The sequence below is a fragment of the Nipponia nippon genome, unplaced genomic scaffold (genome assembly GCF_047370975.1).
Source record: "Nipponia nippon isolate SJK-2023a ecotype South Korea unplaced genomic scaffold, ASM4737097v1 scaffold_9, whole genome shotgun sequence".
NCBI classification, from domain to species: domain Eukaryota; kingdom Metazoa; phylum Chordata; class Aves; order Pelecaniformes; family Threskiornithidae; genus Nipponia; species Nipponia nippon.
The window spans coordinates 15,547,364-15,572,381 of record NW_028262413.1 but is presented as its reverse complement, the minus strand read 5'-3'; the positions used below and the strand labels follow the sequence as shown (position 1 = coordinate 15,572,381).

The 25,018-nt window shown below is 48.4% G+C and overlaps 1 protein-coding gene across 3 annotated transcripts in view; it reads left to right on the top strand.

Annotated features, from left to right (window-relative positions):
- SRGAP3 (SLIT-ROBO Rho GTPase activating protein 3) overlaps positions 1 to 25,018 on the top strand; it is a 133,423-nt gene that overhangs the window by 36,920 nt on the left and 71,485 nt on the right. The window contains exon 1 of one of the 3 annotated variants that reach the window (XM_087743857.1): positions 20,342 to 20,362. The exons of the other annotated variants lie outside the window; for them this stretch is intronic. The gene's annotated coding sequence lies outside the window, so the exon portion shown is untranslated. Of the gene's footprint in view, positions 1 to 20,341; positions 20,363 to 25,018 lie in introns of those variants that run through there. 3 annotated transcript variants of the gene reach the window in all.

Genomic DNA, 25,018 nt, shown 5'->3' with positions numbered 1-25,018 from the left:
GCAGCAGCTGAGGCTTTCCTTGGTTGTGTGCTGATGAAGGCAGCAGGCAGAGCACACTGCGCTTGCCCTCATCCCATCCCTTCCGTGCTGGAATTGCAAATGCACAGTGGGGATAATTAACCAAGAGGACATGGAAGAGAGTGTTTCTAGGTGATTAGGACATGCTTCAAGTGAAGCACAGTCAGCCCCTGGAAATGCACGGGACGTTTTTGTCTGGAGGCATAATTTTCTGGTCTCGCTCTGTACCATCCCATCCCTGGCTTTCTCTTTGCAAGGGTCTGTGCTCAGCAGTTACACTTCCAGGTGATTTGGTTTAACCCTTTTCCTGAAAGATACACCCATTACCTTCATTTCTAATGAGTCTGTGTTACAAAGCCACCAATTCAGACATTTCAGTGGCAGATTTCACATTTTAATTGTGATTCCTGTGTAGCAGAGGCTGGGTGAGATAACCACAACCACTGCCTTCGGCTGAAGGAGGAGAACATCGCTTTGTATTCAAAGGTATTGCTTTTACTGCTACTTTTACTCCAGCCTTACAGCACGGGGTTGTAGCTGGAGAGCCTCGGGGTGATCTGGGAAGCTGCTGAGGATGGGCTGGTCCCATCCTTGGCATTGCTCCTGCTGGTCTCTTTTCCCAGGTGCATGCAGGCAGGGTCCCCGTGCCCCAGCAGGTTCAGGGCATGAACTCAGCTGATCCCACACATTGCCTTCAGCCCTTCACGGGTCATGGGATGTCAGAACTTTAAATGGGGAAACACTTTGGTGCCCTAAGGAGAAGTTGTAACAGTCCCTGGATGAGCTGTGAGCTAATGCACAAGGCATCCACGCTTGCCACAGACTTGAAAACAATTGGTCTCTTGTGCAATTTGGTTAGTATTTAGAGAGAGAGTGTATGCGGGGTGTTCCTATGTACTCTCACTCATTCATTCGTTCACTTATAATGGGAAGTGTTGGGCAGCCTTAAGTATATGTGGTGCTCCGCCCACCAAGAGTGAGGGATTGTATGGAGAGGCGAGTATTAGGATATATAAGTCATCTTCCCAAGAATTTCTTGTACCATGAATCTGGAGTGCTCTGGTGGTTGGTTACACAGTCTGACAGTTAACCTTCTCCTGGGCAGCCCTTCTCAGGCTTCTCTACTCTTCAGTATTGCTTGAACCTTCCCTCTAACATGATTTGCGTGTTGACTTTCCCTGCGTTTTATCTCCCTCTTTTGTAGTGCGCTGTACTTGGCTCAGCCTCTGCAATGGGATCGTCACATCCACGCAGAGCAGTAGGACCAGAGCACTACTTTCTGTCTGTTACACTGCAGCACGCTCTCCTTCTCTTGCACAGCTTTGAGGCTATTGTCTGCGACTGTTTTTCTTTAAAACTAATAAGCCAGGCCCCTAGAGAATAAAAGCAGTTGATGCCCTGCCAAACTGACTGGCCCCTGAACAAATGGTGGGTGGGCTGCTCGGTAGCCTGGGGATGCCTGCGGAGGGGCTGCTGTGTGCTCTGGGTGGCCCTGCCCCATGCTCCTCCTGCACCCGCAGCAGCTGACTCTGCTGACCCTCCCGGGGCGTAAATTTACTCTGCAGTTCGAGGAGCTGTGCTGATTTGTGAGCTGAGGATCCCATCAGCAGAGACCAGCTCTCTGGCTGCAGTGGGTGTTAGCTTGACACACTCACCTTGAGCATATCCACCCTTGGGCTTGAACTCATGAAACCCCACAAGCCTTTCTTAGCTAGGATTGTCCTCTTCTTGACTAACTTTGTCTGGGACCAGCTGATCTTGCTTTGGTGGGGGCAGCAGAAGAGGTAAGGTGGGCAGTCGTCCGAGGTCAGTTGGGATGGAGGTCTCCTCCATGGCCATAGGAAGGGATGTAGGTAGGGCGCTCGCTGGCATCGAGCTGGCGGTGCCAGTGCCGCTGCTGGTCGGTGCTGCTGGGGAGTGCTGGGCACGTCCCTGGCGGGTGCAGTCTCTAGGGAGCCTGTTGCCCGTGATATTTATAGGAACATTAAATCAAGCAAATACAAGAAATTGGGCAACTGCTGTTGTCAGACATGCCGATTTCTACACGCTCCTAAATTTGAGTGTACTGTTTTGCAATTAGTTTTTACTTGTTTTTTGTGTCCTTCACAGACTGTAAGATCGGAGTTCAAGCTTGTTTCCACTACAGAATGGCACGGTGGGGGACAGAACAGTGGCAGAGAAGTCTGAGGAAAGACTTTTTTTTTAACCTATCTGTAAAATTAGTGTGGTAGTCCTTCCCTCTTTCTCAGAGATTTTGAGGCTTATATGATTACAATTTATAGAATGCGTTGAGATGTTAGATGAAAAGTTCTTTAAGGAATTATATATTTCTAATGCATGTAGAGGTGTAAAGCATTAGCCTGGGAGAGAATTGGTTCAGTGGATCTATGAATGCACAGATTTTTCAGGCCAGAAGGCGCACTGGATAATCTGATCCGACTTCTCTATAATATTTTATCCTGTTACTGCTGTATAAGAAGTCGGGTAGCTCGTATCGACACGGGTAGCCAAGGCTAACTCTAGTAACTGACTGTAAAGCTCCGCTCTCTTAATGATCTGTGAAATCTTTCCATGTCTGGATTAAGGAATGTGAGGTGCTGGAGTGAACCATTTAATGATCTTCTCCTTTATTCCATTTCAGTGACTCAGGGCGTGATTCACATTCTTGCACAGCTCGCCCTTTCTCCGAGTTTGAATACATTCTCCTTTGCATCTTAATAGCCCCAAACCACAGAGCTGGTTACGTCATTTAAGGGCATTCAGCGTATAAAAGACTTTCTCCATCCGATCCCACAGAGACAAAGCCCTGCGCTGAATGCGCCGTGGGCTTCGTGCTGGAGAGAGCGGGCAGATAAAGCCTCTGGAGCCGATGCAGCCTGCACAGCCTGCGCCAGGAGGGCAGCCAGAGTATCTGTTTTCTCTGGGGGAAAAATCCACCATCTGTTTTTCTGAGGCTTCCTTTTGTTCTTCTTAAATCTTGAACAAACACAACAACAGATCTATTTGGCTTTTTTTTTTTTTTTTTTTAATGCTTTAAACAGTTCTTATGGATTTCTTGCGTCTTGCATTCCCAACAAGAAAGAATAGAGGAGGAACAAACCCAGTGAAGTCAGCTTTTTCGCTTTCCCTCTTTCTCAGCATGTTCCTGCTTAGGAAGCAGTTGGTGACAGAGCTCACTCGGGCAGAGTCCCTGGCTGTGGTGCACAAGGTGCTGGTGGAAGCGGGGATCCCCCAAAAGACACAGGCGGCAGAGGATTGCCAGGAGTGTCCGGATGCTGGAGGCTTGGAACGGACCTCTTCCTCCAGAGCTGGCGTCATTGGCCTGGTAGAAGTTTGACTTGTTTAAAAACAACACAAACAACAACAACAACAACAAAACAAACCACCCCAAAGTCTTGTGTTGCTAAGTATTTCCTTGGGCTCATTCCACCTTCAGTCCTATAAATTATCCCTCCCAGTCTATCAGTGTAATCAATACAGGGCTGTGTAGCCCAGACAACGGGATGTATCAGGGAGTAAAAGAGATTTACTTCCTCGGTGTTGCTCATGGTCAGACAGAAGTGGAGACAGATGTGGCCAGTTCAGCCTGTGTGTAACTTTGCTGCAATTCACAGAGGATACTTGGGCTGCTGATACACAAATGCATAATGTGCATCTGCAGGTTTTAATGCAGAACATCCCTTGGTGTCAGAGGATGCTTGTTCTCCTTAACATAGAAAGAACAATTCCCTTTGCCGTGGTCTACACGGATTTCTCCTTAGGGCTGAGTGCCCAGCCCTCACAAAATACAGGAAGAAGTTGTTCATAGTCAGATCAGTGGGGGCCTCTCTTCATGTCACTGCTTGCCAAAGTGGACCCACAGGACAGATAGTGTAACTAGCCACAGGCACCCATGCACGCAAGTAGGTTTGCAAAGACTTCAGAGGGATCTAGCATCAGAATCTCCTGCTGTGTTGGGGTGAGTGGCTGTTCTTCTTCGTGAAGGAAGTCCTGCGGTGCTTGGGCTTTGGCTTGGTGCTTCATTTTGAGAGCAGCTGACTCTTCATCCTCCTAGGTGACCCTCACCAGACAATTTCTTCTATGCAATTGCACCATTTTAACCTTCCTTTCTGCAGTAACCATCAGTTGCAAAAACGGTGGTGTCAGAGTTTTGTGAAGAGCCTGACCCCTCTGGGCTGCCAGAGACTTGCTGCTTCTCCAAAGAGTTTCCTTATTTTGTGTTCAGATATGAATTTGTGGTTGAAAATGGAAAAAGTGGGACAAGGGAGTTTTCTGTTTATTTCTGCACTGTACAATTTTGAGTATCTCTTCTTTTGGGTGTCGTGGCCAGTGATGCTGTTGGAACCGCAGTCCCTGCCGTGGTTGCACGTCAAGGTGTGGTAGCAGAACTGCAGAAGCAATTGATGGGAAGAAGTCAGGGACAGTCTGGCAACCAACATGTTTCATGGTTAAATCACTGGTGATGTGAAAGGGTTATTATGAATAGTGATGGCAGATGGTACCTGCTGTTTTTACGTTAATTTGGTCTTCCTCTTCCCTCAGAAGACTCTCCAAAAGAAAGAAATAATCTGCTGTTAACAGTGAGGCTGTATGTTCATGGAGAAATAATAAAGGTCATCCTAAGCATCCATGCTTGCCCAATTGCTTTTAGCTTTGCAACAACAGACCTGTTCTTTTTCTTAAATACTGCTTATTTCTACATTCAGGGGAGACTGTATGTATGTTCTTGCTCCTACTTTCTTTAAAAAAAAAAAAAAATTTGAAAGTCCTGTTCTAAGTTCCCACCTTTAGTGTCAGGGCTCGACGTCCTTGTGTTCATTTTTACATTTTGCAATGAATTTTGTACAAACTGCAGCCATGTGTTTTGATGAAAACAGCCTGAGTTTTCATTTAATTGCTTTCTGACTTCCCTATAGACACCTCCGTTTGAGATATGGCAAAATAAGCTTGTGATCTTTACTGACAGTGATATTATACCGAGCTTTATGTGGCCCTTTTAAAGTTGTTAATGTGCAATGAAGACTCTTCAGAAATCAAAGAAACAGAAGAATAAAAAGGTGAGGTGAAACCTGTATTTTTATATTTTTACAAAGATATAAAAATATAGTACGGAATGGAGAGACCAGTCAAACTTGGCAGTCTGACAAACATTTAATATCCCGTTTGTTTTTCCAAAGGGCTGCAGCCTGTCTGGGGCTGTGCATCCGATTCTGGTCTTCCACAGCGTGGTCCCGGCCTGGCTGGGGATCTGGGAGGTGCCGTGCCTGGTGGCTTTGCTTTAGGGAGAGTTTCCCTGTTGTTTTACCTGCAGGATGCAGTAAAAACTTCCACATTTAATCCTCCTCTGGCATGCCTGGCCCTGCTGGTTTTCTCATTTGCCTACTGGTTTTTCATTTTATGCTTTCTTAAAATATCCTGTGAAAGACTCCATAAAGAGAAAACTTATTCTTTTTTATTGTAATGGGAAAACTTAAACTAGTTAACTGCAACGATAAACAGCTTCAAGAAAAAGAATGATGCTAGAATTTCAGATTAATGATTCCAACTTTTGTTTCAGTTTTAATCAGAGATGTCTACATACTGTTAGCATAGAAGAAACAGCAGTGAAGGTTTTGATGTTTGATAGCAGCTTTTTGTATGGACATATGGACAGGAGTGGCTGAGGGGAAAGTCAACGGCAAACACAATGTGGTTATATTTTTTGTGCCCATTCCCCATTACAGCGCTTCTGGCAATACCTTCCCCCCCCCCCTTTGATCCATTGTCCACAGTCCTGACTTTGGAATTGCTTCTTTAGCATGTTTGCTCATTTGTTGCAGCTTTTCATGGCTGTTGTCTTTATCCGCACTGCCTGGCTGCAGGCAGTGCTGTCATGGGAAGGACGTGGAGGGTGCCCGTGGTACTCCATGGTATTGCTGGGGTCGGTGTCCCCCTGTGTCACGCAGGTTTCACTTGAGAGGAAAGCCTTGAGCCTGCCGGACCCTGTTCAGCCAGCAGGCAGAGGTGGGACGGGCAAGGACCCGTCTGTTGATGTGATATTTCCTTCAGCCAAAGTCAAATGAAGCAGTCGAAGGGCTGGGGTGGACATGGAGCTGCAGGTGCATCCCAGGACCACAGATGAGAAGCACAATGCACCTGTGCTTGCTGTGCTTTCCATTGCCCTGCACTTCACAGGCAGGCATTTTTACTGCAGCCAGGGGAGCAATCTGGACTGAGGCTCGTGGGTGAGGCACTGCAAGTGGAGCGGTGTCTGGTTATAACCTGCTTTGCTGCTGCTCTCTGAGGAATGCTAATCCTGTTTCTGGCTGGTGTCCTCACAAAGCAGGAGAAAACATGAAAATATGCATTTTTTTTTTTTGCTGCCTAAATTTAGCCCCCAAAACTTGTCTGGTCCCAGCAGCAACTCGTGGTAAACCACAGCTTGAAAGTGAGGGTCAGCCACATCTCCAACATCTCTCTGACAAGGACGTGGGTAAATACCTGCTGCAGAGACTCTGGCTGCACATGTACGTCCCTTCCTGGAAAAAGGAAGGGAACAGAACCAATTTGGGTTAATTTGCTTAGTTTCTGTGGTACAGAGTGCAATAAAACAGCCCCTGTGCTGAGTGCCAGGCAGTGCCAGGAGTTACCCCAGGCTGGGTCTGAGAAAGCTAGCTCAGATACTGCTGCTAAATAGCCTGAAAAGTGCAGTGCTCTGCTGAAAAACCACTCTGTGGAAACAGGTTCTCCTCTGTTGCTGCAGATGTTTTTTTTGGCCGGAGCAGGCTCCCCAGACCCGATCCCCTCTGACTGTGAACCGGGGCTGGCCAGGTGCCTCCTGGCCACGCAGCCGCCCAAGCTGCCAGGGCATCGCTTCCAGCAGAGCTGCAATCCACACAGAGCCCATGGGTTTGCTCCAGCTTTTGCATGCCAAGGCTGATTTTACTTCTTGTTCGGTTCCCTCTTGCCTTTGCCCATTTCCATTTAAACAGTTGCATCTCCGTTAACGTATGTTCCGTGCTGCTCAGAGGCGGCTATAAAAAGTAGGTGCGTTTTAAGAGACTGGTTAAATGTGTTCTTGCTGCCGTTCCTTTGGGCTGGATTCTGCCTTCAGCAGCACTGGAGTAATGCTGGAGTAACTCCTGGTGGTGGTGGTTTTAGGTGGACTGTATCGCATTTCTCCTGACTCTAAATGTTAGAGCCTAGCTAGTTGATGTGGTGAGTAAGGGACTCAGGGCACTGAATTACTTATTGTGTGGTTTTTACCTTAATTTCTATTTTTAATGCTTTCTGCCAAAACTAGTACTGATAGCGGCTGTCAAGTCTGTTACCTGGGTCCTGTGTTTTCCTTGCTTCAAACGTGTAACTTTGGCTGCTTCATCCACCATCATCGCTGCTGTCCCTTGCGCTGCTGGGAATCTTGACATTTGAAACCAAAGCCTGTGGAGGAGGGGGCTCTGGGGCAACGATCCCTGCCGTCGGTCCCTGCCTGCCCCTGCCTTCCCTGGGGCATCCCGGCCCGTGCTCCCATGTGCCCCGCAGCGCGCTCCTGGCAGGCTGTCGGGTACGGCCATTCTGCAGCGTTGCAAGCGCTGTCCTTTCTCATTATGGTGGACACTTCCCCACCAGATCTGCCACTCCACTGCGTGTGCTTATGCTGTAAATCTGGCCTGTGTTCTCTGTTGGGGTCCGATGTTCTGGCTCCTTATTCCTACCACTGGAAGAAGGGAGACACACGCTCACGCGTGAACACGCACCGACTCTCTCTTGCTCATACTTGCTGCATTACAGTCTGGTTTTGAGACATACTTTCTGTGCCAGAATTTTGTTGCAAAATCCCGAGTCATTTCTGGTTGACTGACATGGCAATTTTTGTTAAGAAAGAAGGAAAATTATTCCCCCAAAAGAATTATTTACTCTGAAAAGGAGGAAAATTATTCTACTTGGATAATTCAGTGTCCTGACCTGTTTTTTAAGGTATCCAGTGGTTGGGTTTTCCATACTGTTCACAAGACCTTTGGCCAAATCTTGTTAGAGACTGAAACTGAACAGGACACCTTATGGTGAAGGTAAACTCATGTTACCATACAGATTTCAACTGCTCAGTTGCTGAAGATTGCGCTTTGAAGACCTGATCCGCAGCTGGACCAGGAAGCAGAAGTTCTGTCCATCAGCCCCAGTCTGTAGGTGAGACTAAGCATGGTGGGACCTATGTCTAGAGCTGGGCTCTGTGCTGAAGTCCACGTCTGTCTCCATTTTTACTTCTGTGGCTCTGACAGAGATCTAGTTGGAGGAGATGTGGCTGCAATGGGCTTCTCAACAATCACATGCTGAGGAAGGGGCAGTGGGGCCAAGAACGAGAAGCGATGGTGTTCGCAGTGAAGATGTGCTCCATGGCTGAGCTGGGTAGTAATGCTGCAACAGCCCATAGATCAGAGAGGCTCTTCAGGTGGCTGAGGGAGGCTGAAGACCTTGTTTCCATGAATGGGAATAAAACATGAAAGCACACTGGCAGTTTGGCCATCTTGGCATACAAAGCTGTATTGCCTGAAAGGATGGTGTTACTGGCTGGTGGAAGCTGAAGGTGATGGAAGCGGGATGCTGCTGCCGTGGGCTACTCTCTGGGCTGCAAGTTCACCCCTTCCAGCAAGTGACTGGGCAGATGAATGAAAAAATAATCTATCAAGAGTTACTGGACCAATACAGGTCTGTGCCAAAGATACCCGAACAGGGAAGAGTCGGAAGGTGGGATCCATGACTCCTACATTTTGTGTGAGGTCATTGTCCAGCCTGCACCTGCATATCACCTGGACACCTGGGATCGCTCAGTCTTTGGGGTGAAGCTCTAAGTAATGAGTCCCTGCTGGGGACAGGACAAAACCAGCTCTTTTCTTGAGGGACTAGTGAAAACTGCAAGATCCTCTGTGTGTCCGAACAACTCTAACCCCCAAACGTTTCCAATGGGAAATTTGTCTTCAAACGCGTGGACTTGGCCATTCTTCCCATCAGTCCTTCCTGTGTCATCATCCCGCTTCTGAAGGAAGTGTCTGTAGTTAACTCGATGGGACTGGGATGTTTCTTCAGTTACTGGAAGATAGGGTATTAAATGACTAAATTCTGCTGTTTTTCCTCTCTTCTCTGATAATGCTGAACATCTTGCCAAGTTCTTTAGAAAACAGTGTAGTCATCAGTGCATTGAATTCATTAGGGGTTGGCATTTAGACAGTGTGCAAGAGCTGCTGACGCCCCATGGAAAAATTTGCAATACATTCACTGGAGGACCAGTTTCGCTTATGGATTTATCTGGGTGGTTTTTGTGCACGCTTGAATTTGTTTTTCTTGTTAGGAAAAGGTATTTTGACTCTGGAGTTCAGCTTTTTAAATTTTTTTTTTTTTTTTTAAGAAATAATTTCCCTTTGCTAATTTTTATAGTCGGTAGGCAATATCAAAAGAGCTTTTTGTCTGTGGTAAAGCATAGTAGCCAGGTAGCGTGAGCTGTACTGCTCCTGGCACCTCTTCTGCTTTCCATCTTGCTTCCATGGTATGGCAGCCTTTCCTCCTCCGAGCAGGGCCTTTCTCCTGGAAGCAGGTCCTTCTCCTTGCTCTCAGGAAGGAAGGACCATGGCATCCCCTGACGACACCTTCTTTCACGCGGAGAACACCCGGGGAGGCGGCTGCTCTGTGCTGTGGTCGGTGTTCCCAAAGCGCGGGGAAGCTGCGGCTGACAGCAGAAATGCCTGTTGGTGTCTGGTCCGGGTGTTCCTGCCGGTTGGTTTTCTTGGATGGCGGGCTTACGCTTTCCATGTGGCAAATGCGTGTGTGGTTTGAAGTTCTGTTTCTGTTTTTAAATTTAACATAATTGCAACACACCATTATATTTGTTGTCAGACAGTCTTTATCTGTGGAAAGTTTTGGTCTTGAAGCTCAGCTAAAGTTCAGAATAAAGACTGGTTTGTTTTGTTTGCCTTTCCTGTCCAAGGAACGCAGGCTGTCCTAGCAGGGCAGAATCGTCTGAGCTTGGCAATACTGCATGCAAATGGAAGAAAACTGGGTGCTTTGCTTCACCCGAAACGCTTATTCTTCCCTGCTGCGGGGTAGTGCCTCTTCATGAGCCAGGCTGGCCATTTCCAGATCTGCATCCAGAGTCAGTTTGTAAGGGAAACACGCTGTCAGTAACTTCTGTAGGTTTGGATTACAAAAGCTTATGACGAATGCCGCCGCCTCGCCAGCTGAAGCGGCTGCCGTCGTGTGCGTGGGTCAGAAGGAGAGGGAACGGGAGCACGTGAAGAGCAACGTGTGAGATCTGCTGCTGCAGTGGCTCTTGGCAGGAGAGACTTGGCTCGTTTGTTCTTAAGTGCTTGCCCAGCTTATTTTTCATTATTTCAGGACTTCATTGTCACCACCTCAGCTTTGATCTTTGTTCTCAGACATTGAGAAGCTGCCCTTGTCTTCCTTTGCTCTCTACATAAAACGAGGGGCTGCTCTGTGTCTTGTGCAAGGAGGATCTCCCCAGGTAAAAGTGGGCTGAGCATCTCCAGTGCGTTTTAGACAGGCCTAAAAAGAAGCATCGGTCTTGCTGCTGCTACTGGTAGAGTGCTGTTGTAATAGGGAGGAGAGGCTGATGGAAATAATTCTGTTGTTTTTGAAGACTTCTTTCATCCTACAAGCTGGAGTGTGAAGGAGACTGGGCAGACCACCTCCAGGGACTTGGAGGGGTCCACTGACAGCATCTGGTGAATGCTTAGCAAAGTAGTTCAACCTTGAACCATGCTGTGGCTCAGTCCCAGTACGTTGTTTTGAGTGAAACCTTGGTTTTTCAGAAGTGTTTCTACTTCCAAAGTGATAAAGTTCTGGGTACGTGAACTGGGCCAGCTCCACTATCTGTTATTACTACATCTGGTAGAAGGGCTTGCGGCCGGCAGGGATCATGGGTGAGATCATGGTTTAAGCTGTTCCATTGCGGCAGGCAGGGCATGTCATGTGAGACCCCCCTTGCTCTGTCTAGCCTGAGCTGGGATCACCACGCGGACGTTGGGAGCAGGGCTCAGCCTGGTGCTGTGCACGGGGTGAGGAGCCGTGGGACGGGGCAGTGCTGCAGGGAGCTCTACGCTGGCCGTGCTGCCCCGTGGGTGCTTTGAAGTGTTCCCACGGGCTTATTTACGCCTTTTGTCCATAGGAAGTGGACGTTACATAAGTCTTAAGCCAAATTCAGTGCTCTCCTAAGCGTGGTATCTGCTTAAACTAGGACTAACTAAATTTGAGAGGTTTCTTGCGGAAAAGTTGATGCCATGAAATTTTCAGTGCGTAGGTCAGAGAAAAGTTGTCGTTGCATTAGTGTTGTGGGTTTTTTCCCTTTTGTTCGCTGCACCACTGACTGATTTAAAAGCCATTGATGATTTTGATTACAGGTCCTGCATAACAGCAAACGTCTGGGTGAGACAAGCCTTGTGCATGTACAATCTCCTACAGTGAGAGCCTGTGCTGTCTTAGCAGTTGCATTTTGTCTTTTAATTATTTCGTGGGAGTAGGCTTGTTTGTCATCTAGGAAGATATTTTATGACCTAGAAAGATACATGAATTCTGGTGTATCGTTTCTAGTGAGATGGAATTCCCCTCTCTGAAGTGCCAGTGAACAGTGAAATGGAAATAGCTGTGTTAGCTCTAACCAGAGAGTATCAGAATATCATAACCTATTTCTGATCAGGTTTGTTCTACTCCCACATCTGCTTTTCTCATGAAGGATGCCTTCCTGATTTGTGTTCTTAAAGTGTAAAAGCAAAAAACGATTCAGTTTGTTTTTGAAATTTTATGACATTTTTAATTTGCATTTTAAATATCAATGGGAAAAAAATTAAGAAAATTAAAAAAATTACCAGTGTTTTCTTAGATCTGGCCTAACCTGTTGTACTTGCTACAGTGGTTTCCTGAGAAGAGTGCTGGATGCTGTAGGGTGACTTGTCTATGCTCCATTTCAAAAGAAGAAAAGGTGGGGAGGAAGAGTTTCTGATGTGGAGCTGGGAGAGCCTGCAAAGCATCGCCTTCAGAGCAGAGCAGCCACACCAGTGCTGGGAGAGCCCCCTTTGAAATGAGGCATTGCCATAAATCTCCAGATCAGGTGGTCTGATCCACTGGGATTCAAACGCACCTCAGTGGAAGGTCTCTTCTCTGTTAGGTCCCATTTACGTGCTGTGTTAAGGCCTTGAGTAGCTGCGTGTTGTGTTGTATGGCTTGAATCCTCACTGCAGGGGGGTTGTACACTGTGCTGGTGGAGGAAAGCAGGTGGGACAACTCTTCTGCTCTGGCATCCACCTCCCTGTCTCTCCTCTTACCACATGGGTGCTTTCTGCCATAAGCCCCAGCACGGGCCCTGTGGCCTGGAGAGGAGGAGTGGGGAGCGAGGTGGCCACGAGCAATGACTCTGGTGCTTCCTCCAGCTCTTGATGTTTCTCCAGAGCACTGTACTGGTATCTGCTCTGGTCTCTCCAGGTTCTTGGTCTGGTTTCTTCAGACCGTTGGGGAGGCGTGTGGGAAGAAGAGGCTGACTTGGCTGGCAGGTCTGTCTCCGCTGGTGGTGTTTCACATTATGGTGTCTCTGCCTGGGGAGAGCTGGATCGTCACAACGGTGGACCCTGTGGCTTGTGTTGCTTTGCAGAAAGCTGCTGCATCTTGTCCCCATGCAAAGGCATTGGCTTCCCTGCCAGGGAAAGCATGAACGTCTTGCTGAACCGTTCTGACCAGTAGTTACTTGTGGTGGTGTAAAGCTTGTTCCTATTGGGATAAAGGAGCAAACTGATTTCGTGAAAAGAATAACACTTGCTGCCCTTGCCTGAGCTTCCATCTGTTTGGCTGAGTTCCTGTGGGGTCAGGAGGCCCCAGCCCACAGGGATTGCACCAGGACGCTGTTTCGGGAATGCAGTGTGGTAGACGGGCTTTACGCTCCATGGAGATGGCTAGAAAGCCATTATAAACCCATTTTTACCCACACTCCACTTGAGCCTCTCAAAGGTGATGCATGCAGAGATAATTCTTGTAGTAGCCACTGATATGATGGGCTGACCACGGTATTAAAATGTTAATGGAAAAAGCCTAATGAAGGACAGTAAAACACTAGACAATGTACCCTGGTATGTACCCATTTGCCCTACAGTCTGTGTGTACCTCTCTTGGCCAGGGCTGCTGCGCCCAGGAAATGGGGCCAGCGGAAAATAGCTGAACCGAGCTATTTGCCTGTCCATTTTTCTGCAGGTGAGTTGGGTTTTTGGGGGAGTCTTGTTAGAAACAGAATGTGTAGGTAACTGGGAGAGAGCAGGAGGAAGAAGACTAAGCTGTGAGCTAGTGTGTTCCAGTTGCATTGCTGCCAAAGTCAGCAGGAGAAGGCAGTAACCTCCTGCCTGGCTGGGGCATTGCTAGGAGGAGAAGCTGTGAGGGTTTCACCTTCCCCTCCCCATGTGGCAGGGGCATGGCTGCTGGCGAAGCTTTCGGGGCAATAGGTATTTAGGTATTGTAACATGGGCTTGATGGGGCATGCAACTTTGGGCACCTACTCTCTGCTATAACCGTGCCCTGTTCTCCAGGGTACCAGCACAACTGGTTCATTTCTATTGTGTTTCGGTTCGAGTTCATTTGAAGGGAAGGATTGCTTGTTTAAAACTGTTTATGCAAATATCACTATAGAAATGGAATTTTTCTTCATGGCTTGGCTGCTTTTTTCCTGCAGGTGTGATAAGGGAGCCCATTGTGTGCTGGGATGCTTGGTCTGGGCTTGCAAGAAACCCCAGGACCTGGCTGTGCCCCCCGCCCAGGAACGAGGGGTGAGCGAGCAGGGGCTTGGGCAGGATCCAGGAGTGGGCTTTTGCTTAGCAGCAAAACAAAAGTGGCATTTTCCTAACCTGGGCTGCCCTGAGCTGCTAGTCGGGGCTCCCAAACCCCACGTTTCCTCCTGGGGGATGCTGCCCCCCGGCCCCCCTGCACCCTGCCCCGGGCTCCCTCCAGGGCAGGGGGTTTCCCAGGAGGGAAGAAGTGACTTAGATGAAGATCTAATTTCTTACACTTTCACTTCCTTTTTTAGTAGTTACAAATTAAGAGGTTACCGTACAGCCCAGCGAGTAGCCATGTAAGGGCTCAGTGTGGGTACGAAGGCAAAACCAAGGCTGTTCGGTGGAAGTGCCTTTGGTTTGGTGCTGTGTCTGGGAGTGGGCTGGCCCCTGAGGCGCTCCCTTAGACTGGGGATTAAAGACACACATGAAAAAAAACTGTATGGAAAATGCCAATGCCACATGAATTGTTTTCAGACTTGGGAGAAGTGGGTTTTTTCTCTCTCTCTTTAAATCTGAAACTTCTAGTTTTGGATAAAAGGCTTGTCTTATTCTTTGTTTTACCAGGAGCCAAATCTCTTGTCTTTTTCTAGACAGGGTTGTTAATAGTGACATGTAAGGGAAGGAGGGAGGCTTGTTTGCTTGCTTTGGCCTGTGTGCTTGGTTCCTTCCCTGAAGCTTTGGGAGGCATTCACCACCCCAAGGGTACCCTCAGGCTGGCGCTTGGGGGATCTGTGCGGCAGGAAGGAGGAAGCATGGCTGGCAGCTCTGTGTTCGAGATGCTCCAGGCCATGGTCCTTGTAGCTCCTTGGCTGTTTAAGCTGAATAGTGTCACTGTTGGGACCCACCAAAGCCTCGGCCCGAACTCAGCTGTGGTGAGATGGATGCTCCTCTGGCAGCACCATCCCTCTGCTGCTGCTGCTGAACCACGTCAGCAGTGGGAGCTGGCTGTGGAGCGGGGTGAGACGGGTGGATGAAAAGCACCGCGCCGGGGAGCAGGAGCATCCCATGGGCACGTTGTACCGTGGGGGCCCTCGAGGCTCTGCCCTGCTTGTCTTCATACACATGTAACTGTCCATGGGGGCTGAGCCCAGCTCCCCAAGCATTGTGCCTCGGGGGGTTCTGGCCTCTGTGAGGGCTGCGCTGGCAGCTGCCTGGCCTGGGGCAGGTGGGTTTGGTTGGTGTCACGGCCTGTTTGGCGTTTTAATAATGGATCCGGGCTAGCGGTGCCTTAGATGTGTGGGCGAGGGTTCTCCCAAGGGAAATGGTGTGTACTGTTGGAAAACAGGATGACAAAGTGCTAGAAAATACATAAGAGGTAATTCTGTGGTGAAGAGAGCTGAGCTTTTAGTGAAGACAGCACGTGAATAGTCTGAAGGGGGAAATAAAAGAAACTGGGAGTCAAACAGCCTTCTTAGTGTATTCTATATTTATAGAAGAATTGGATTCTCCTCTGAGTCCAACTTGCCATGCTATATTTGCAATAAACTATTGGGTCTAATCCCAGTTGTGAGGAAAATAATGGTTTTTGTTGCCAAGCATATTTTCTCACTTGTCACAAATCAGTGGGGTGAAACATATGCTAGAGGTACGGCTGTCCTAGGCTGCCCGTTTGGAAGATCAGCTGCCGACACTGTTCTCCTGGACAGATAATTCAGCATCCCCAGAGCAGCCGCTCTTGGCCCAGCCAGGGGTGGTAGGTGGGCTGCACCCAAAGCCCTGGGCTAGAGGCTGGTGGCAGCAGGGCTCAGTCCTGATCTCTTGGCTGTGCCCGGCCCGTGGGAGCATGCCGGGCGAGGAGGAGGAGGAGGTGGTCTCTGAAAGCTTTCATCCCAGCCCGTTGCTAGAGAAACCCCTGCTTTTGTCTGTCCCTGTCTGAGCAGCCGGAGCCTGGCCCTGGCCCGACGGAACCCTGTGGTGGGGGGCTGGGGCAGGGGCGGCGTGCCAAAACCGCCATCTCCCTGAGGAGGAGGGTGCTTGCTCTCCCGGCTGGCGAGGATGCTTGCAGGGGTCCAGCCATGGGCTGCAGCTGGTGGGGCTGGGATGTGCAGGGCTGGGCAGGCTCCCAGCCGGACAGCTCTGCGGGCTGGAGCATCGCTGCGTCCCCGTGGCCGCGGCTTCAGGCTTTCCTGCTTGCTGGTGCACGCTTGGCTCCTGTGGTCTCTCGTGTTTCAATTCAGGCTACGCACCTTCACGAGTCTTAAGTATCTGGGTTCCACCGCCTGGTTTTTTACCAGTTTTTGCACATTAGAATTGGGTTTATTTAATAAGCCCATCCTAAACTTGTCATGCATTGCCTGTATGTGAACTTTGCAACAGGTCCAGGGGCTGGTCCTGGGTCCCGCACATGGTCTCACCTCTTCTGGCAACAGGCTCTGCTGGGACCCAGCTGAATTGTTGCTATAGGAGTAAGTGTGCGAGTTGTTGCAAAGCTATGGTGTTGGGCTGCGAGTGTTGTGTTGAAGGTACAGCAGCACAAAGCGCCACTGTTCGTCTCATGTGGTGCTTTGACCTATGATGGGGCAAGCAAAAGTAAACATAGCTGTGAACCATCACACCTTCTGCCACTTAGCTTGCGGTTGCTTCGCTCAAACTTTTGTTTTTTTTAAGATGTTTTACTGTTTGTGAAGAAAGTAATTTCTGGAGTATCAGTACACCGCTTATCAGCACTGTACTTCTGCTGGTGTTGGTTTCCACTGTAGTTGATGCCATTTAAGGAGCTTGGCCCTTACCAGCATTTGGGGTAAGAAGTACTGGAGCCAATGGTTACTGGAAGAGGGGGAGACTTGCAAAATAACTGCCGGAGAGCAAGATTGTCTCACTCCATGTACTGCCAAAGGATGAAATCCTAGCTCTACTGAAGCTGGTGGGAGTTTTGCCACCATCTCAGCTGAGGCCACAATTTCAACACGGTATTTGTAAATGCCTGAAATTCAGAGATTCTCCTACCCAGGAGAATATGTGAACTGTATGAGACACAAGGAATAAGTGAATAATAATAATAACAACAACAATAATAAGGAATACCACTGGTAAAAGTTGCGTTGATCTAGTGGCATTCATCTAGAGTTTAATTGTTATATTTAAAAAATGAGACCATATGGAAAATATCCTTCAGTAAGCTGAGGGTGGGACCAGTTGAAGTAGCGGCATGTTAATAATGAACTGGAGCTGAGTGTGCTGTTTTTGTCTTGACCTCTCCACATAAGCATGTTAATTCTAATATGAGTGCTCAAATTGGCCACGGTTTGTCCTAAATAATTTTGTTCTTTGTAAAGCACTGCATCATCCATGTTGTCAGAGGTATGCTATTTGGATGCGTGTGATCGTTCTCGGGCTCCATGCGTGGCTGCCAGCATTGTCCTTACTGGAGAATGGATGAGGTGAACAGCCTAGGAGAGGAAAAAATGAGACTTACCCTGATCTGCTGGCCAAGATGTTAAGATCAACCCAAACAACACTTTTCTGAAGTCTTGAAAAGGTTTGGGGAATTGCCTTTGTTTTGCTCTTTCACTGGTCCACTGGTGAGTATCAGTTTCCAACCCAAATGCAGAGCTCCCTCAAGGAATGAGAGTTGGTCTTGCCGTGGTGGTGATCATATGAACTCCAGCATTTCTGAAGGCCTGTGTTTCCAGAAGTTCAACAGAAGTGCCCCTGAGAATCAGCTCATCTTGGGACCCTGTGTGAGCTGCTGTTGGTGATGTGCTGTGTGCCGTAAGCCTGGGGTGCTCGTTGTTCTGCTGCAGCCTCCTTGTGCGGTGGGGAACAGGGCTCAGCTGCAGCTGGTGGGCACGTGTGACTGGGTACGGTGTTGCCATCTCCTGCTGGCGCAGAGAGCTGCGGGTGTCCGGGACCGGTGACGATTGGACCGTTTTGGAGACGAGTCTTATGTTAAGAAAGCAGCCCTGGAGATCTTTCTGGCACTTTGTGCAACAAACTTCTCCACTGACATCCAATGCTGCCTTCACGCACTGACATCGCAGAGGCTGATGCCTGATAGAAAACACCGTCTGAGCGACTGTAAATCTTTTTGTATCGGAGGAGGAGCAACGCCTAACATTACAAAACCCGAATGGAAAGGATTGCTTCCTCCGTGTAGGTCTTTGCAGTTTGCTGCAGAAGCACGCCGTCTTGCTGCAAACCACACACACAGAGTTTCAGCCAGGCTGAGCATTGTAGTTAGGTTGTAGTGACCAGAATGTCAAAGCATGTCGCCTCTGAGCCCTCTGCCCAGCTGTAGGCTCGTAGGGCTGTCAAGGACTGGCTGCCCAGTCATCCCGTCCAGCTGTTGGCCATAAGAGGCACCATGTTACCATGTTCACAGTGTTATTGACTGCCACTGCCAGGGTAGCTACGTCTTCTCCCATGCCTCCAGCTGGCTGACCCAGAATCTTACCGATTTTTCCAATTTCTCACCTAATTTTCCTCATGATGAGTTTACGTCTATTTATCTTATGCTAATACTCTTTATTCAGTTTTAAATTGCTCCTTTCTTGGGTCTGCTCCCCCATAGACAGCAATTGTATATGCTCTCAGCTGTTGTTTTCCTGAGCTGGCTTTTGAATAGCTCTGTCAAGTTTTTGGGTGGGTTGTTTTTTTTTTTTTTTTTTATCCGTAGTTTATTTTTTTATTTCTGTTCACATCCTGATGGTGCTGGGTTTTCTTTTTTTTTTTTTTCTTTTTTTTCCCTCCCCCTTTTTTTAATGTTGTCATTCATTAACAAACCTGCCAAAGACTGACTGTAAAACGGTTTTCTCATCTCTATGCTCTCTCTAACACTCATGTACCACTTGGCTGTTGGTGGTGGGAAGCTGTTTGCAGCGGGTTTATCCCTGCTCAAGCACATCAGCCTGTACACAGTGCTCTGTGTGGTGGCCTTTCTCTGACTTTTAGAGGGACGTGAGCATTATTGGGGGTCTTTGACTGACAAGGGACTCCGGCTGTATTTGGGATCTCGGTAGTCTGGATTGATGGTGGGACCCGCCATTGGGGCTCTGCAGGGCCACGCTCCCCTGCATTGGGCCATGTTGAATGTGGTCCTGGAGGCTGCGGTGGTTGTCATCCCGCCCGCCACCCCGGGGAGGCTGCCGGGCCCCAGGGCTGGAGTGCGTCTACTCGGAAAATCTGATTGCTGCTGACATCTCACGTGGTTACGTGTGCGGCCTAAGAATAACGAGCAGTCATCATTTGCGATATGGGCTAATTGATTTGAAAATATTTACAAAAGCCAAATCCCCAGATCTTCTGATTTTACAGATGTTCCTTCTCTCGGCTGGATTAGCAGTCCCACAGCCCATCTTGAGCATTGTTGCCTCCTTGGTTTGCCAAGGAATTTTGTTTTCTTCAACATCGCTGCCGCTGTGTTTCAGAAGAGCTGAGGAAATCATATTTCTTGCATTTTCTACCTCTGAGCCTGTGTTTTAAATAACAGGACTGCTCACAGTGGAAACTCCTTTCTTATGAACAAAACCAAGCAAACTGGGAGGAAAAAAGCAGCAAGTCTTCATAGCCAGTTGTCCACCAGAGTTCAAGGAGACTCAAGGAGCTTTTTAGCGGCTCACTCTGTTGTTCTCCTTTGGCACTGTTTGTGACTTCATGTATTGTGAATTAAATCATGGGAGCATTTCAGACAAACTACTGTTGGAAATGTGACCAGCTACACAATTTTATTTAATGTTTTGCTTTCTGCTTTTTGGCAAATGCTTTCAGTTCTTCCTCAAGCAGTTTGGTAGGTTTTTGTTTATTGGTTTCTACTAAAAGTTCCTATAAATTCCAAGTTCAGAAACACAAATTGCGAGGTGGCTGTTTTTTTCCTGTGGACCTGTGGCATTTCTGTTCACATCATGATGGTGCTGGGCAGAAGCCAGAGTTGGAGAGTTTTCCTAGTGAGGTTTGCTCTTCATGGCAAGGAGCTTATTTTTACTCTAGCAAGGAAAGCTCTGAACATGAAATATTAAAAAAACCCATATGTACTAGTTGAACCAAGAAAGGGGCTGAGCCCAGTTTGGGTCATTTCTTTTAGAAACCTTTAGCTTTCACAGAGTAACTTGTTACTGATGCTCGCCGAGTTTAGTTTGCCGAATTATTTTTATTCAGTGCAAATAGGGACCTGCCACCATTATGTGAATTGCAGGAGTGACCAACCTGCCATCGTGTAAGCGTCTCCTGTACACGTTTCTTCAGCTGTGAGTAGAAGCAGTCCTATTGCTGCAACTTCTTAGTAACGGCTATGCGGAAGCGTGAAACCGGAGAGGCCAGGCTGACCACAGATAGCGTTTCATTAGATTATAATGGCCAGTCCAAAGCTTTGGGGAAGAGGAGTGCAAATGAGAGTGCTTGCAGTCCAAACCTGGGCCTGGGTTGTAATTTCCAGCTGCTCCCTACTTCACTCTAATGGCCAAAGCAAACCACTTTTCTCCAGGTGCCCTTCGGAGATGTTGCACTGCTCTGCCAGCCTGTGACGAGTGACTCTCAGATCACCCGGGATAAAACGCTCAGCTGGGGATTTCTCATTTCCAGTTATTTGAGGGACGAAGTGGCTGTTTGGCCAGGTAAGAGCGATGCAGAGGCAGGGTCCATGTCCAGCTCCCCTGGGACAGTGGGCAAACACAGGATCACTCCTGGCGGTGCCTGGGGTGCTGATATCTGTCATAGGAGGTGTTGGATGAGGGTCCCTCTGGTCTGCCTGAGCGGCGGGTGCTACGCAGCCCTCCACTGCGGGCAGAGGCTGTGGCCCATGTGAGGCTGTCAGTGTCCCTCCTGTGCGCAGCCAGCTGGATGCAGCAGCGGTATGGGCAGCCCTGCCCGAAACCTTCAGCTGACAGCACACCCACTGCCAGGAGCAGGAACGAAGGGGTTAATCCTTGAGCGATGGCGGGCGCCCATCAGATTTTTAACAGTTTAGCTTTTTCTTTGTAGACTTTAGTGTAGCCCAACGAAATGTGAACTTTTCTGTTCCCAGTTGCCTGTGCTTTGGGCTTGTCTCGCTCCAGTTGTTTCTAAAAGCCAGTTCTCTGTGAGGCATGTCAGTCGAGTGCTTGGAGATGACTCCCCTCTCTCCAGTTACAGAAACACAATTAGCCCTCCCTTCCTGTGAGCGTCCTCTGCTTTCTAGCTCTGTCTTCCAGAGTTTAAGGTTTTGGGGTCAGGCGCTGAAGAGATATTTGTCTAACAGGGAAAACATAATTGGCAGTTGGTTGAAGGTTATAATTAAAAGCCTGTTAATCCCCCCATGACGGACAGGACTGATGCAGCTCATGCTGATGCTGCTGGCCAGAAAATTGCTTGCAAACAGTGCTGGTAAAGAGGGGGTGGGTTTCAGTGTGGATTCTCAGCTGACGCCCATCAAGGTGGCACCCTGGATGTTAGTAGACACCTGTTGGGTTTGGGTTCGCTGGGGATCCGCTCCCTCTGTCTCCAGTGCGTGAGCAGGCTGGGTTAGAGGGAGAGGATGGAGGGTGTCGGGATCAAACAGCAAATGGTGTCTGCTCCGTCGGTGGGGCTGGTCTCCAGCTCCACTGCGCAGGCGGGAGAAAATGGATATCCTCCAAGTGCTCCTGCCCGTTCCCTAGGCAGCAGGCGCGAAGGGCGGAAAAAGGCTTTTCTGCCTGCCTGTGTTTTTTCATGATTATGTGAAAAGGCTACTTAAGAGCAAGTTCATTTTAATTGAAAGGAGAGTGCCTCTTAAATGCAGCAGCAAAGTAACTATGGAAGCAGGGGAGCGACAATGCAGGTGCTGTCAGGGGCTGTGGTTGTGAGCGGCTGACTCACGGAGACCTCCACAGCACTGAAGAATGTAATTTTCTCTGCTATTGCTTCTGTCTTTGCATTAATGATGCCAGCAGTGCTTAATTTTGTTTTCTGCTGCAAACCTTTTCCATTTAACATGCAGCAACAGCTCCTGGGGTCAGTGGCCATCTCCGTTTGTTTGTGTGACTGCTCGTAGCTGAGTGGCTTTAGGGTCATGGCTAGCGAGCTCTCCATGTCTGGAGAGATTGCCCTTTGCCTCTGTGTGCTTCAATGGTACTGCCCTGGCTGAACTTCTGTAAGGAAACGTGAGAGTATCAGAGCAATGTGTTATGGGAGCGGAGGAAACAAAGAAATTCTGTTGATGAAAATCAAAATGTGCCTTTCTGATGCCTGGATGCCCAAGAGCATCCTCACCCTCTGGTGGGACTGACGTGGCGCTGTTGAGTCCTTCTTGGTACCAGACTCTGGGATGAGCCAGCACATGGGAGAGGGTGCTGGGTCCTGCCTGGCCGGCTGGGGCCGGCACTGGGCTCGTGAGCGCGTGGCGAGTGTGCAGGAGGTGGTGACCCTCACCCAGCTCGCGGCGGAGGCTGCTGGCTGTGGGTCCGGTGGGCACAGACTGCAAATGCCTGTTCCCCGGAGCAGGGGGTGGTGAAAGCTACGGGAGCCTTGGCGAGTCTCTGTGTTTGTTGCCACTGTCTGTACTGTCTTGAATGACCCCTTTAAGAGTCAAAGAGAAATCTTTGTGCCAGATACAAAGATCAAATGAGAGCAGTAGCTCAGATCTGGAGAAAAATAGGAAGAGGTAGGAAACTGAAAAGATTGGAGAAGCGTTATTGATATTCCTTGTATTTCTGTGCATTGTTAGGGTTGTTAAGAGCTGTTCTGGAGACCACCTCGGGTTGTAATCCACTATGAAAAGAGAACTAGAGATCAAATCTGTGGAGTTGTTTGTTGGTTTTTTGTTTGTTTTTTTTTTTTTAAAATCTATATCAAACTTGCTCAGGAAAGCAGAGAGCTGTTAAGCAAGTCCTATGTTGGCACCAGCAGGAGTGGGAATGTAAAATCCATATGGGATGTAATGAAATTTCCACTGACCTAGTGTGGGAAGGAAACGCTTGTTGGCAGGGGAATGTGAAGGTTTTAAAAATGTTTTGTTATGAAACTGGTACCTTTGTGTCCTCTAGGAACGTAGCAGTGGGTTTTTAGGAGGCTTGATTCAAAGGCGGTTGCTCTTTGCCACCCTCGGCTCCAGTGAACGCCATCGTTAACTGCAGAAGTTGTGTAACAGGGACACAGCTTCAAAAGGGGGTGTGTATGGAGCAGTGCTGTAACGTGGCAGGCACGCTGTACCCCGGGAAGCCGTTCTGACGAGCTCAGTGGATGACAGCACCAGCCTGCCATCTCGCATCCTGGCTCCGCTCGAGTGGAAAGCAAGGGAGCTGTCGGAAGCCATGACTGCGTAGGTGGTCGTCTGCTGTTGATCCCAGAAGGCATCGCAGCTCTTGCACCACACAGAACCCCTGAAGAGCAGTCTTCCTGATGAAATCAAAGCTGCAGTGCTGCAGTGATCTTTCTGTAAAACCTAGACTATTTTTCAGCAAATGCTGGAGTCCCAGCTGCCAAGGACTGGACCAGCTTTCAGGTGTGATGACCGAGTGCTGCTTCCTGGAAGTTCACTCAGCTTCTCCAGGCATTCCCATGCAATTCTGTAGCAAAACCAGGGTAAATATTGCTGTGTGGCATTAAAGCATCCTTCCTCTCTCCCCAGAAAAAGTGCCATTGCAAGGGGAGCAAATCTGTTTTCTGCATACGAGTGCAAATGTGAAGAAGAGGGCATGAGAAGCAGCGTTGTTTGTGAGGTGTGCGCCTCTGTGTTTTGGTGTGGTGCTGGATACCACAGGGATAGGATACTGCTCGTTTTGATGCAAGAGTAAAGACCGAGATGCTCTGCCACTTTGAGACCTCATTTGCAATGAGAATTTAATTTCTTTTTTTCCATTCTTTTAGCAGCCTTTTTTTTTTTTTTTAAAAAAAAAAAAGGTTATTTCTAGCATTGCTTATACGGCGGAACTGTCTTTCATTTTGGGGTGTTCTGCAGCTCAGCTGTGAATGAGGGCTGATGTTTGTGTGCAGCAGATGCCCCGAGTCACAGGGGAGCCTGACCGTGCGGCACCGCCTGGGTGGAGGCAGCAGTTGTGCTGAGCATCCCTGCTGCGCGTCACCCTTCCTCCTCTGCCCGGGGCCTCGGCCCTTCTGGCTCTTGTGTCCGGCATCCTCGTGTCTGCAGATGGGATGAATGTAGGTCAGAAACGAGTTAGAGTGCTTTGGCCACTGCAGGGATGGTTACGCAGTTATCCAGACACACTTCGGGAATGGAAAATAGCTTTGCTAGTGGCCAAGTGCAGTGTGTTAAGTCCCTTGCCAAGACTCTGTATGAGCCTCAGATGCAATTTTTATGAACGATCGTGCTATCCTCTTGTGAAGTATCAAGAAAATAAAGGAAGTGCTGTAAAAGCAGTGCCCACGGAGGATCCCACATAAGGTGACTGATTAACTTTGGAGTTTTCAGCATTCATTATTTCCAAGGAGCTTTTGGTTTTTAGGTGACCTTCACGCAGCCTGCAGCCTCCAGTCCCATTATCGCCATCGTTAAATTACCCAGTAATGAGATTGCTGCAGGTGTCCTTGTTCCTGCAGCTCTCCAAGTTCACCTGTCAGGCCGTGAGTGGCTCAGTCTCGCAAGATAGTTGTTCCATGAAGAAATGTTGAAAAATATCAGATTCTTATAATGGCAATTTTAACCTCCTCCACGTGGGATCCTCACAAATTTAAAGAGCTTGAAATTGTCCATAAATCTTCTGTGATTTCAGTCAGTGCTTTGCATGATCTTTACTTAATAATTTTATCAATTCAGTGGCCAGTATGGAGTAACGATTGTCTGGATAGGACCATGCAGTAGTTGTGAAGTTGTGGGACAGCTTGATGCTGGCAGGGGACTGGCAGGGCTAGCCTGCCCTCTGTGTATATATCTATATATATATTTTTATATATATATATATATATATATATGCATACTCAATATTATCTGATGCATTGGAATGACACCACTGTATTGTCTTGGTTCAGGTCATTGAGCTTCCCAATTACGACGCGGTGATTTCATGTGCGTGTGCTCAGGCAGTACAGGTATTTTTAGTTTGCTGTGGCCCTTGCGGGTAAGTTACAGTTTGTTGTCTTGCCATGCTGAATTTGCAGAAGGAAACAAAGATGAAGTCTAGCTCTCTTGCCAAAGATCTTTACCAATTTTAGTACTTCCTTCTTAGTACAGGCTGAGTCTTCCTATCACGTAGACAGCGACAGTTCAGCGTGCTGCAGCCTTGCAGCAGAAGTCTAAGAAAGTACAGTTCCTGTTGTTGCGGAAAACCTAGGCAGAAGGTCACCCAAGAGCTCGTGTT